Source organism: Petaurus breviceps, unplaced genomic scaffold (assembly GCF_028583685.1).
Source record: "Petaurus breviceps papuanus isolate PSGF00001 unplaced genomic scaffold, PetGlider_PUasm1.0 41, whole genome shotgun sequence".
NCBI lineage: Eukaryota > Metazoa > Chordata > Mammalia > Diprotodontia > Petauridae > Petaurus > Petaurus breviceps.
The window spans coordinates 2,409,714-2,422,668 of record NW_027186320.1 but is presented as its reverse complement, the minus strand read 5'-3'; the positions used below and the strand labels follow the sequence as shown (position 1 = coordinate 2,422,668).

General features: G+C 36.8%; 1 pseudogene; it reads right to left on the bottom strand.

The window, feature by feature from the left end:
• Positions 1-576: 576 nt before the first annotated feature.
• The window catches only part of LOC138171088 (tRNA dimethylallyltransferase pseudogene), a 68,899-nt pseudogene continuing 56,520 nt past the window's right edge, over positions 577-12,955 (bottom strand).

The following is a 12,955-nucleotide window of genomic DNA, read 5'->3' as shown; positions in this document are numbered from 1 at the left end:
AATTTCTATTTTACCCTCTAATTTAAGTATATCAGAGCAGTTTTCCTTGGTAATTTTTTTTATGTGCAGCACTTCCTTTATTCAAACTATGGAGCCAGGCTCTCAGCAGGATGATGGCACAACATCTCACAGCGTGAATATTAGTATCTTGAGTCTTTAGAGTCAAGGACCTGGGTCCTTCCCATCTAGATAATGAAACAACACAAAGTCCAGTAAATACAAATATTCCTATTTCCTGGCCTTTGCTCACATTTCTTGATTGCATGATTTCAGCCTGATTTCCAAAACTATGGTCAAATGTTCCCAGTTGAAATACTAGACACTAGTTCAGATGACTCTATCATTGACAGTAAGACACCACTGAGCCTTGGATATACATAGTAGGCACTAAAATGTTTGTTGAATGAATGAATGAATGAATGTTTCAACACTTCAGATTAAGAAGCCTGGGTGCCCCCGTCACCATTCTGGCCAAATTCTTGCTTTGGAGGCATGTGGTCTTTGTACTAATTGTACTAATACCCCTCTGCCCCCAACCCTCAGCCTTTTATTACCAGACCCCAGTGGAGGGACCAAAATGAACATCCAGGGCTATGAAAACAGTCCACTCTGAAGCCCTTCAGATGAGAGGGTCCCATCCCATCAGTTCTGGAAGGGCCTGCTCTTCACTGTCTTCCCTCCTCCCTCTCCCATGCTAAGTACTGCTTTCTAGCCACTGAGGTTAGTCAGCCTGTGACCTGGCTGGCCACCTGCTTCTCAAATGAAAAATGTAATCCCTTGATCCCTCTGCCCAGGGGAACCCCTCTCATGGAGTTTTTTCATCAGGTTCAGGGTAATAGCTTTGACTTGGTGAGGTGGTAACAGCATCAAGATCCAATTTTCTTCTTTTCTTCAGCTGGAACAGGTGTGACTTGGACTTTGTATGTGCTGCCCATCGGTGCTTCCCAATGAAGATTCTATCACAGTTCACATCTGTGATGACACCGTTTATTCTCAGTGACATCATACTGCAATCTTATGGGAGTGGCTACAGGTTGCTTGCCCTTTTTTGAGGAGGAGGTTACTGGTTTCTGGACTGCACTGGTCATCACTGATCAGGTATTCATGGAACTCCTTGAAGCCAATGGACTGAAACATGCCATGCTGGTAGTTCTGACAATTCTCAGCAACTTTCTTCCGATTGTAGCACCTATGAAAATCTTTCAGTTCTTCCAAAAGTCCAGCAGCTATCATTTCATCCACCCTCTTATCCATGTGCTGGTCTAGAACTGCTTGATCTGCATGTAGCCAGAAGATACAGGGGTTAGGGAACTTCAAGGGGGCCCACGTGGGCCCCCACCTTCTCCTGCATGTTGACGACTGAGAAGTTCACTATGTGAGATTCCTGTTTCTTCAAACACTTGCAAACTCCTGGCTACTTTGCGTTTATCGTGTGGGTGCAGTTTGGCTGCCATTTCTGGATCCACCTGGCTTAGCCAGTAATGCAATTCAATGCCATCCATTTTTTCCAATTCCATTTTCCTGTCGATCACTTTCTCTCCTTTACATATTTCCTTTGAAGAATGGAGAGTTTCCCCCTTGATATTGATCAGAACTTTCCAGAGAAAGGATTCAATATAATAATTAGTACCTCCCACAACAATTGGGATCTTCTCTCCAGCAAATATATCTTCAATTAGGGCAGTTGCTTTGTTCCTGAAGTCCACCACAGTGTAATTCATCACAACGGGATCCACAAAGCTGATCATATGGTGTTGGCAGAGTCTCTGTTCTTGAGGGGGAGAGCTTGTTGGTGATGATATTTAGACCCTCATACACCTGCATGGAGTAGGCTGGCGCTGACGATCTCACCGCGGAGCAGCTGGCCCAGCTGCAGCGCCAGCTTAGACTTGCCCGTGCCTGTGGCCCAGAGAATCACCATGAGTGGCAGGGAACCCCGCAGAGGCAGGGTCCTGGGTCCAGCGCCATGCACACCGGAACCACCTCAGTGACCGCTGGTTGGGGTGGGGGGGGGAGAGTGTCCTTGTTAATTTCTTTGTTTTTGTTTGTTTTAAAGCAATCAGGTTAAGTAACTTGCTCTAGGTTACACAGCCAGAAATGGGTGTGGTGCTAAGTATCCATGCCCAGATTCGATTGCCAGGTCATCCCGACACTGGGGCCGGTGCGCTTACTTGCTGAGCCACCTGGCCGCCCCTAAGCAATTGGGGTTAAGTAACTTGCTCAAGATTACATGGCCAGGTGTTTCTGGGTGGGTTCTAAGTGTCTGAGCCTGGATTCCATCCCCAGGTCATCTAGACACTGGAGTCGGTGCTCTTACTTGCTGTCCTTGGTAATTTCTGAAAAGATGATGTCTATCCTTTTTTTTTTTTTTTTAAATCATGGTTTTGATCATAGTTCCTAAACTATCTCTCCTGGAACTATTTTCCAGGTCAGTTTTTTTTTCCAGTGAAATATTTCATATTATATTTTTCCCACTCTTTTACTGTTGTTTTATTACTTCTTGATGTCTCATGGATTCACTAACTTCCACTTGCCCAATTCTAATTTTTAAGGGATTATTTTCTTCAGTTAATTCTTCTTCCTTTTTTCCATGTGTCCAATTCTGCATTTTAAGGAATTCTTCTCTTCAATGTATTTTTTATGCCTCTTTTCCCATTTGGTCAATTCTTTTTAAGGATTTGTCTCTTTATTGAATTTCTGTGCTTTTTTGTTTTTTTAATCTGATATATTTTGTTTTTTAAAGTGTTGTTTTATTTGAGGGTTTTTTTTCACCTCTTTTATCAAACTGCTGACTTTTTGTGATTTTTTTTGTGCATCACCCCTCTCTTTTGAATTTTTCCTCTCTCCACTCTTTGATTTTTTAAATCATTTTGAGCCCTTCCAGGAATTGTTTTTAGGCTTGAGACCAATTCACATTTTTCTTTGAGGCTTTAGATGTAGCTATTTTTACTTTGTGTTGGGATTTCTCTGTCACCAAAATAACTTTGCTGTTGTTGTTTGCTCATTTTTCCAGCCTATTTTCTGGACTTGAAATTTATGTTACAATTAGGCTTTGCTCCTGGGTTGGAGAGGGCACTGTGCCAAGCTGCACACTTTTGTGTGGCTGTTTTCAGAATTACTTCTGGGGAATATGAAAGAATTTTGCTCTTCCATGGCTGTATGAACATAAGAAAAGATGTGTTTATTACACTTCTTACCTATTCTCTGGTGTGTGAGAGACCACAATAAATCTTCTCTTTTCTGGAATTGATACAAGTGTTACTTTTCCCCTGGAGCTGCAAGGTATGGTGATCTACATCTATACCTCATCCTGGAACTATGAACCAGGACTTCTATTTCTATCCTAGTATAGGCCAGCTAAGAGACCACTATAATCTTCTTACCAGAACCTTTTACTGACTGTGGGTTGAGAGGTCCAGAAAATTAGGTAACATATTGCTTGTTTTTTTTTTCTTCTCTCTACTTTAATTCAAAATCAGTATCATTGATATTTTCTTAACTTTTCATCCAGTTTCCAATGAAAACATTATTCTACACTTTGTCAGCACCACCACCTCATCTATTTGATTAAATAGATTTTATTAAAATACATTTTAAACTCCAAATTATACATTTGATTAAACTCCATCTATCTCTTCTAGGATCTTCTCCTTGGGATCTCTTTCTCTTTTTTTTCTCTGTTTCTGTATCTGTATCTCTCATTTAATTTTTACAATCCTTATATAGTTCATGTTATTACCTCCAACTCACTACTTAGTCCTTGGTAGTCTGGATTCTAGTTTTGCCACTTGACTGAAACCTTGCTCCACAGTAATGAATAATTTTTATATGTAAAATTTTTGTATAATTTTCCAATAGTTCTCATACACATAGTCAAACATTGCCCTTCTTGACTTCTTTGCAGCATCTGACATTGTTAGCCTACCTTCTTGATATTTTCTCTTCCCTGAATTGTCCTGTCACTTCTTTCTTGAGAGTCTCTTATCATATTTCAGACTAATCTTATTCAACTTTGGGTTTTTTTTAATTAAAAAAATTATAATAGAATCACAATGCATGGCATAGTCAAGATGATAGTGTAGAAACAGGACTTTCACAAGGCTCTGGCTCCCACCTCCTTTAATTCATGCAAAAGATGACTCTGAAGAAACTTTGTAGGTACAAAACACACAAAATGAGACAGAGAAGCTAACCTGCCCATGAGGACAGCCCAAAATGCCTGAAGGAAGTGGCCAACACAGTGCTCTGGGAGCAGAGCCCAGCACAGCATGAGCCAGAGGTCTTAGACCAAGGGTAGCCTGCCTGCCACTGGCTAGAGGGAGTTTAGAACACCAGAAGCTGTGGCAGTTTCCAGAATTATCAACCCATAGACGCTAAGGAAAAAGTGAGAGGTCAATGCAGTGTGGATTTTGGGATCCAGTAGTTTAGGAGGGTGTTCAGCATTTATCCTCTTACGGGAGAATCCGGTGAGGCCTGGAGGCTGTGCAGCTGGAAGCTTCAGCTACTGGCCTGCAGATTGTAGGGGGACCAAACGACCAGTCTGAGGGGTGTGCCCTTTTCTTTTATTCCTTGGATCTGGATTGCAGTCTAGGGTGGAAGTCCTGGGGTAGGCAACTAGCTTGCCAGGGTATATGGAGGCTTCAGAGAGGGCACCCAACTAATACCTTCAGCAGCTGAGAAAACCCCAGCAATTGGGACAAAGCACCCTGTCTGCTAGCAAAGTCCTACTGTGGCAAAAAGCCCAGAAGTCAAGTAATTGAGAGGCAAAATGAGCAAATGAGGGAAGCAAGACAAGCACCGTGACTTTGAATTCCTTTTTTTGGGGGAAAAAAAATGATAGGGGCATGGAACAGGAGGAAGACAGCAAAGTCAGAACTCCAGCAGCAAAAGCTTCTAACAAAAGAATAACCTGCTTAGAGGCCATAGATGAACTTAAGAAGGATTTTGAAAACAAAATAAGAGTAGGGGAGGAAAAACTGGGAATATAAATGAGAATTATGCAAGAAAATTATGAAATGAGAGTCAACAACCTGACTGAAGAAAATAACATCTTGAAAATAGACCAACTCAGATGGCAAAAGAGGTTCAAAAAGGCAATGAGGAGAAGAATGCCTTAAAAAGCTGAATTTGCTGGATGGAAAAAGAATCTCAAAAGTTCACTGAAGAGAATCATTCCTTCAGAATTAGATTTGACCAAATGGAAGCTAGTCACTTTATGAGAAATCATGATTCTATTAAACAGAGCCAAGCAAATGAAAAAAAAATAGAAGGCAACAGGAAATATCTCATTGGGAAAACCACTGACCTGTAAAATAGATACAGGAGAGATGATTTAAAAATTATTGGACTACCTGAAAGCCATGATCAAAAAAAGAACCTAGAAATAATCCTTCAAGAAATTCTCAAGGAAAATGTACCTGATGTCTTATAACCAGAGGGCAAAATAGAGGTTGAAAGAATCCACAGATCACATCCTGAAAAGATCCCCAAAAGAAAACTCCTAGGAATATTATAGCCAGGTTCTGGAATTACCACATCAAGGAGAAAATATTACAGGCTATCAGGAAGAAACAAATTCAATGATGTGGAAGCACAATCAGGATAACTCAGGATCTAGTGGCTTCTAGAGTGAGGGATGTGTCAGGGGAAACTATGGTGATTCAGTGGAGCAGATGACTTTCAAGCATTCTTGATGAAAAAAAAATGGAATTGAATAGAAAATTTGACATTCAGGTACAAGAAGCAAGAAAAGCATGAGAAGGTAAACAGAAAAAAAGAAATCATAAGGAACTTACCAAAATTGAACTATTTACATCCCTACATGGAAAAATTATAATTGTAACTGATGAAAATTTTCTCAGTATGAAAATAGTTGAAGGGAACAGAAATGTATACATATAAATACATAAATCTATATCTATACCTATCTATCCATCTATCTATATCTTTAAAGAGGGTATATGGGCGTATGACTACATATGTGAATGTGTATATATTTGTACAGGTATACATAGATAGAGGGCACAGGACCAATGTACTAGGAAGGGATGATATTTAAAAGGTTAAATTAAGAAGTGACAGAGGAATACAATTAGACAGAATGGGGTAAACTATCTCATATAGAAGAGGTAAGTAAAAATGGTTAAAATGGAGGGGAAGAATAGGAAGGCAAAAGGGAATGGGTCAACCTTATTCTCATTGTATTTGGCTTAGGGAGGGAATGGCATACACACTATATAGGATATCTCACCCAAAAGGAGAGTAGGAGGGAAGGGGATAAGAGGGAGGATGATGGAAGGGAGGGCAGGCTGGGGGGGAGGGTAGTTGGAAGCAGCCACTTTTTAAAAGGGACAGGATCAAATAGAGAATAGAACAAGTGGGAGATGGGGTAGGAGGGAGGAAAATATAGTCAGTCTTTTACAATATATACACTATGGAAATGTTTTGCATAGCTACACATGTACAACCTATATTGAACTGCTTATATTCCCAGTAAGTGTGGGTGACAAGGGAGGAAGGGAATGAATCTAGAATTCAAACTTTCAAATCAAAAGTTTAAATATATATATATATGTATATGTACATATATATCCTATTATTATTAATATTATTTTACATGTAACTGGGAAACAAGATATACTGGCAATGGGGCATAGAGATCCACTGTGCCCTACAGGAAAGTCAGAGGTGGTATGGAAGAAGATACAGGAGAGATCAGATTGGAGGAGGGGATATCCAGTTGGATTGCTATTTTTGGGAGGTGGGTAGGGGGAAAAACGGGGAGAAAATTTGTAACTCAAAATCTTGTGGAAATGAATGATATAAACCAGAAGTTAATAAAGCATTTGATAAAAAAAAATTAAAAAGTCACAATCCATTTATGGGTATCATGCAGGGCTCTTGCTTAAACACATTTTACTTTTCTATAATTTCTCTCTTAATAAGCTCATATTCTTTTTGTTTAGAAATATTATCTCTATATAAATCTGAAATCTAGTTATCCATACTTCATTTATTTTTTAACAACAGCCTCAAATATTAAAGTAGCTGTTTCGCATATCCATCTGATTTCATAAAAGCATTTTAAACTGAATATATTTCAAAGAGAACTAGTTATATTTTCCCCTGAACTTCTTATTGCTTTGCTTTTTCTCTTAAAGACAAGATCATTTTTCTACTTATCAATATTTGAAACCTATACATTTTCCTTAGCTCTTTAAACTCACTCCAATACCAATTAATATCCTAGTCTTATCTGTTTTATTTTCATATCCCTTGCTCCCATATCTTTTTTTTTTAATTTGCACAATAACTATTCTTGTGCATACATTTATGACTATCTTATGGACTATTGTTATAAATTGTTTTTCTAATTTATTTCCCTGAATTCAACCTAATAACCCTTGTAGTCATCATCATTATAGTATGACATAATTCAATATTTGGAAGGAACTTCAAAATTCACATTGTTAAAACCACAGGTAATTTCATAGTATTTGTTTTTACTTTTTTGGTCTTTATTAATTCATTTGTTTACTTTTAGTTTACAAGATTCAGTTCCACAATTCCTTGAGTTTTAAATTTTCTCTCCCTCCTTCCCCCCCCCCCATATGGCAAAATACAATCAAATATAGGATTTGCAAGTACTGCCACAGTAGACATTAGTCAGGTTATGAAGAAGGGCTATATCAGATGGAATGAACAATTGGAAAGAGGAAACAAACCAAGCAAGAAAAAGAAAAATGCAGGTAGTTTGCTTCAATCTGGATTCAAAATCAGTTCTTTCTCTGGATGTAGACATCTCTCTTCATCATGAGTTTTTTGGGGTTGACTTATAACCCTGCATTGCAGAGAAGAGTACAGTCTGTCAAAGTTGGTCATTACACATACGATGTGTCTTTTACCGTGTACAAATTTTTCCTGGTTCTACTCTTCTCACTCAGCATCTGTTCATACAAGCATCTCCAGATAAATATGAAGTCCATCTGCTCCTCGTTTCTTATAGCACAATAGCATTCTATTACATGCATATACCACAATTTGTTCAGCCATTTCCCAATTGATGGGCACCCCCTTAATTATCAATTTTTTTCCACTACAAAAAGAACTTCTACACATTTTTTGTATATATGAATCTTCCTCCCGCTTCTATGATATCTTTGGGATACAACCCTAGAAGTGTTATACCTGGGTCAAAGTAGATGTAATTATTTATAGCCCTTTGGGCATAATTCCAGATTGCTCTCCAGAATAGTTGGATCAGTTCACAATTCCACCACCAATGCATTAGTGTTCCAATATGTCCATATATTCTTCAGCATTTGTCCTTGTCCTCTTTTATCATTTTAGGCAAACTGACTGGTGAGATGTGGTATCTCAGAGTTGTTTTGATTTGCATTTCTCGAATTGATCATTATTTAGAACATTTTCATAAGCTTATAGATATCTTTAATTTCATCCTCTGAAAACTGCCTGTCTGTATCCTTTGACCATTTATCTATTGGGAATGACTTGTATTCTTATAGATTTGACACAATTCTCTGTATATTTTAGAATTGAGTCCTTTATCAGAAACATAGGTTGCAAAAATTCTTTCCCAATTTTCCACATCCCTCCTAATCTTGGTTAAATTGGCTTTGTTTGTACAGAAGCTTTTCAATTTCATGTAATAAAAATTATCTATTTTGCATTTTATAATGCTCTCCAATTCTTGTTTGGTCATAAAGTCTTCCCCTCTCCACAAAACTGATAGGTAAACTATTCCTTGCTTTCCAGATTCCTTACAGTATAATCCTTTATACCTAGATCATGCACCGATTTAAACTTGATTTTGGTGTATAGTGTTAGATAATGGTCTATGGCCAGTTTCTGCCATACTATATTCCAGTTTTCCCAGTGGTTGTTGTCAAATAATGAGTTCTTATCCCCCAAAAGTTGGTCTTTGTGTTTATCAAACAGTAGATACTACTGTCATTGACCCATATGTACAAGTTTCATGTACCCACTCTATTCCATTGATCCACTACTCTATTTCTCAGACAGTACCAAGTACTTTTGAGGACTGCTGCTTTAGAATACAAATTAAAATCTGGTATAGGTAATCCACTTTCTCTAGCATTTCTTTTCATTAATTCCTTTGATATTCTGGACCTTTTGTTCTTCCAAATTAATTTTTTGTGATATTATCTAACTCTATAAAGTAGTTTTTTGGTAAATTGTTTGTTATGGGACTAAATATCTAATTTAATTTAGGTAAAATTGTAATTTGTATTATATTAGCTTTACCCAGCCACGAGTAATTGGTGTTTTTCCAATTAGCTAGATCTGACTTTATTTGTGTGAAACATATTTTGTAGTTGTGTTCATATAGATCCTGGGTTTCTCTTGGTAGGTAGATTACCAAATATTTTATAATATCTACAGTGACTTTAAAAAGGATTTCTCAATCTCTTGCTGTTGAATTTCATTAGAAATATACAGGAATGCCAAGGATTTATGTGGGTTTATTTTTTTTATTTATTGTCTCAAGTAATTTTTTACTTGATTCTCTAGTATTCTCTAATTATATCATCATATCATCTGCAAACACTAAGAGCTTGGTCTATTCTTTGCCTAATTTGATTCCTTTGATTTTTTTTTTCCCCTCTAATTGCTACTGCTAACATTTCTAGTACCAGATTGAATAAGAGGGGTGACAGTGGAAACCTTTGTTTCTCCCCTGATTTTATTGGAAATGATTCTAGCTTATCCCCATTACATATAATACTTGTTAATGGCTTTAAATAGATGCAACATATTATTTTAAGGAAGACTCCATTCATTCCTATACTTTCTAGTGTTTTTAATAGAATAAATGTTGTATTTTGTCAAAAGCCTTTTCTTTTTTTTTTAAACAATTGGCATTAAGTAACTTGTTCAAAGTTTCATGGCCAGTTATTTCTAGGTGTGGTGCTAAATGTCTGAGCCCAGATTCGATCCCCAGGTCATCCCGACACTGGAGCCGGTGCTCTTACTCGCTGAGCCACATGGCCTCCCCCAAAAGCCTTTTCTGCATCTATTGAGATCATCATGTGGGTTTTGCTACTTTTATTGTTGATATATCATCAATTACACAGATGGTTTTCCTAATATTAAAACGTCCCTGCATTCCTGGAATAAATCCTACCTGATCCAAGTGTAGTATGCTTGTGATAAGTTGCTGTAGTCTTTAGTTAATATTTTATTTGAAATTTCTGCATCCATATTCATGAGGGAGATTGGTCTATAATTTTCTTTCTCTATTTTATCTCTTCCTGATTTAGGTGTCAGTACCATATTTGTGTCATAAAAAGAATTTGGTAAGACTCCTTCTTCACCAATTTTCCAAAATAGTTTGTAGAGTATTGGAATCAATTGTTATTTAAATGTTTGATAGAATTCATTAGTAAATCCATCTGGCCCTGGAGGTATTTTCCTAGGGGGAGTTCATTGGTTACTTGTTCAATTTCTTTTTTTGAGATGGGATTATTTAAGTAATTTACTTCCTCTTCAGTTAGTCTGGGAAATTTATATTTTTGTAAATAATCATCCATTGCACTAAGAATGTCAAATTTATGTGCATAAACTTCAGCAAAATAATTGCTAATTATTCTTTTAATTTCCCCTTCATTGGAGGTGGATTCACCCTTTTCATTTTTGATACTAATAATTTGGTTTTCCTCTTTAATTTTTTTTATCATAATGACTAAAGGTCTACCAATTTTTTTCATAAAACCAGCTCTTAAGTTTATTTATTAATTCAATAGTTTTCTTAATTTCAGATTTCTTAATCTCTCTTTTGGTTTTAAGTATTTCTAATGCAGTATTTAATTGGGGATCTTCAATTTGTTCTTTTTCTAGCTTTTTCAAATGCATGCCCAATTCATTGACCTCCATTTTTTTTTCTAATTTATTCATGTATGCACTCAGGGATATAAAACTTTCCCTAAGAACAGTTTTTGCTCTATCCCACAAATTTTGGCATATTGTCTCTTTAATGTCATTCTCTTTAATGAAGTTGTTGATGGTTTCTGTAATTTCTGGTTTGACCCACTCATTCTTTAGGAATAAAATGTTTACTTTCTAATTAGTTTTTAGTCTACCTTTCCATGGTCCTTTATTGCATATGATTTTTCTTACATCATGATCTGAGAAGGAAGTATGTAATATTTCTGCCTTTCTGCACTGAATTGTGAGTTTTTTTTACCCTAGTACATGCTCAGTTTTTGAGTATCTTCCATGAACCGCTGAGAAGAAAGTATATTCATTTTTATCCCCATTCAATTTTCTCCAGAGATCTATCATATCTAGCCTCTCTAAAATTCTATTCACCTGCTTCACTTCTTTCTTTTTTATTTTGAGATTGTATTTATCAAATTCAGAGAGGGGGAGATTAAGATCCCCCACTTGTATAGTTTTCTTATCTATTTCTTCCTCTAATTCCCTCAACTTCTTCTCTAGGGATTTAGACACTATACCATTTGGTGCATGTATGTTAAGTAATGATGTTGCTTCATTCTCGATGGTGCCTTGTAGAAGGATATAGTTTTCTTCCTTATCTCTTTTAATTAGATCAATTTTTGCTTTTGCTTTACCTGAGATAAGGATAGCTATCTCTGCTTTTTTGACTTTAGGTGAAGCATAATATATTCTACTCCAGGTTTTTACCTTTACGCCATCGGTATCCCTTTGTTTCAAATATGTTTCTTGTACACAGCATATTGTAGGAGTATGGTTTTTCATCCATTCTGATATCCTCCTTTGTTTTATGGGACAGTTCATCCTTTACTCATTTGCAATAATTGTAACTGTCTGTCTCTTTTCCTCCGTCCTATTGCCTTCCCTTCTTATGTTTTTGTTTCTTCCTTCTCCCTTCCCCTCCTTAAGGGTTTTCCTTTTGCCCACTGCCTCCCTCAGTGTTCCCTCCCTGTGAGCCCCGCTCTTTACCTACCCTCTCCCCTTACTGCTATTCCCTCCCTTCTAATCCCACCTTCTTATCCCCCACCCTACACTCCTACTGCCTATAGGACACAATATATTTTTATATTTATCAGAATATGTTATTCCCCCTTTGACCACACACCAATGAGATTAAATTTCATGCAGTGCTCCTCTCCCTCCCTCCTTTCCCTCTATTTAATGATTTTTTTGTCTTGTCACGTGAAGAGTCTTACACTTAACTAATTATGTGGATCCCTCTTTGAACCAGAACAAGTGAGAATAATTTTCAAATGATGTTCCTCTCCCTCTTTCCTTCCACTCTACTCTAATATGTATTTATACCTCTTAGTATGGCATAATTTACCTTTTTCTGTCTCATCCTTTCCTTTTATCCCATGACAGTCCCTTTCAACTTCTTAATAAGTTTTTTTTATCATCATATTAGTTCATTTATACCCACACCCACTATCTATGTATATCCATTTTAAAGGTCATGATAATCATATAAATTTCAATATTAACAGTTATCAGCTTATCATATAGGGAGGTAAACAGTTTGCTCTTATTACATTGCAATTATGTGCATGTGTGCATGAGTGTGTGTGCATGTATTTATGTGTGAATGTATGTTTTCCTTGTTTACCTTTTATTTCTTTCTTGAGTCTTGTAATTGGAGATCAATTTTCCATTGCACCCTGGTTTTTTCATCAGGAAAGTCTAGAAGCCCCTTATTTCATTAAATGACCATCTCCTTGCCTGAAAGATTATGCTCAGTTTTTCTGGCTAGATAATCCTTTGTTGCAGTTCTAGCTCTTTTGCTTTACAAAATATCAAATTCCAATCCCTCTTACCTTTTGTTGTGGAAGCTGCTAGGTCCTGTGTAATCCTGACTCTAGTTTGACGATATTTGAATTGTTTCTTTTGGGTTGCTTGCAATATTTTCTCTTTAATCTTGTAATTCTGGAATTTGGGTAATATATTTCTTGGAGTTTTCAAT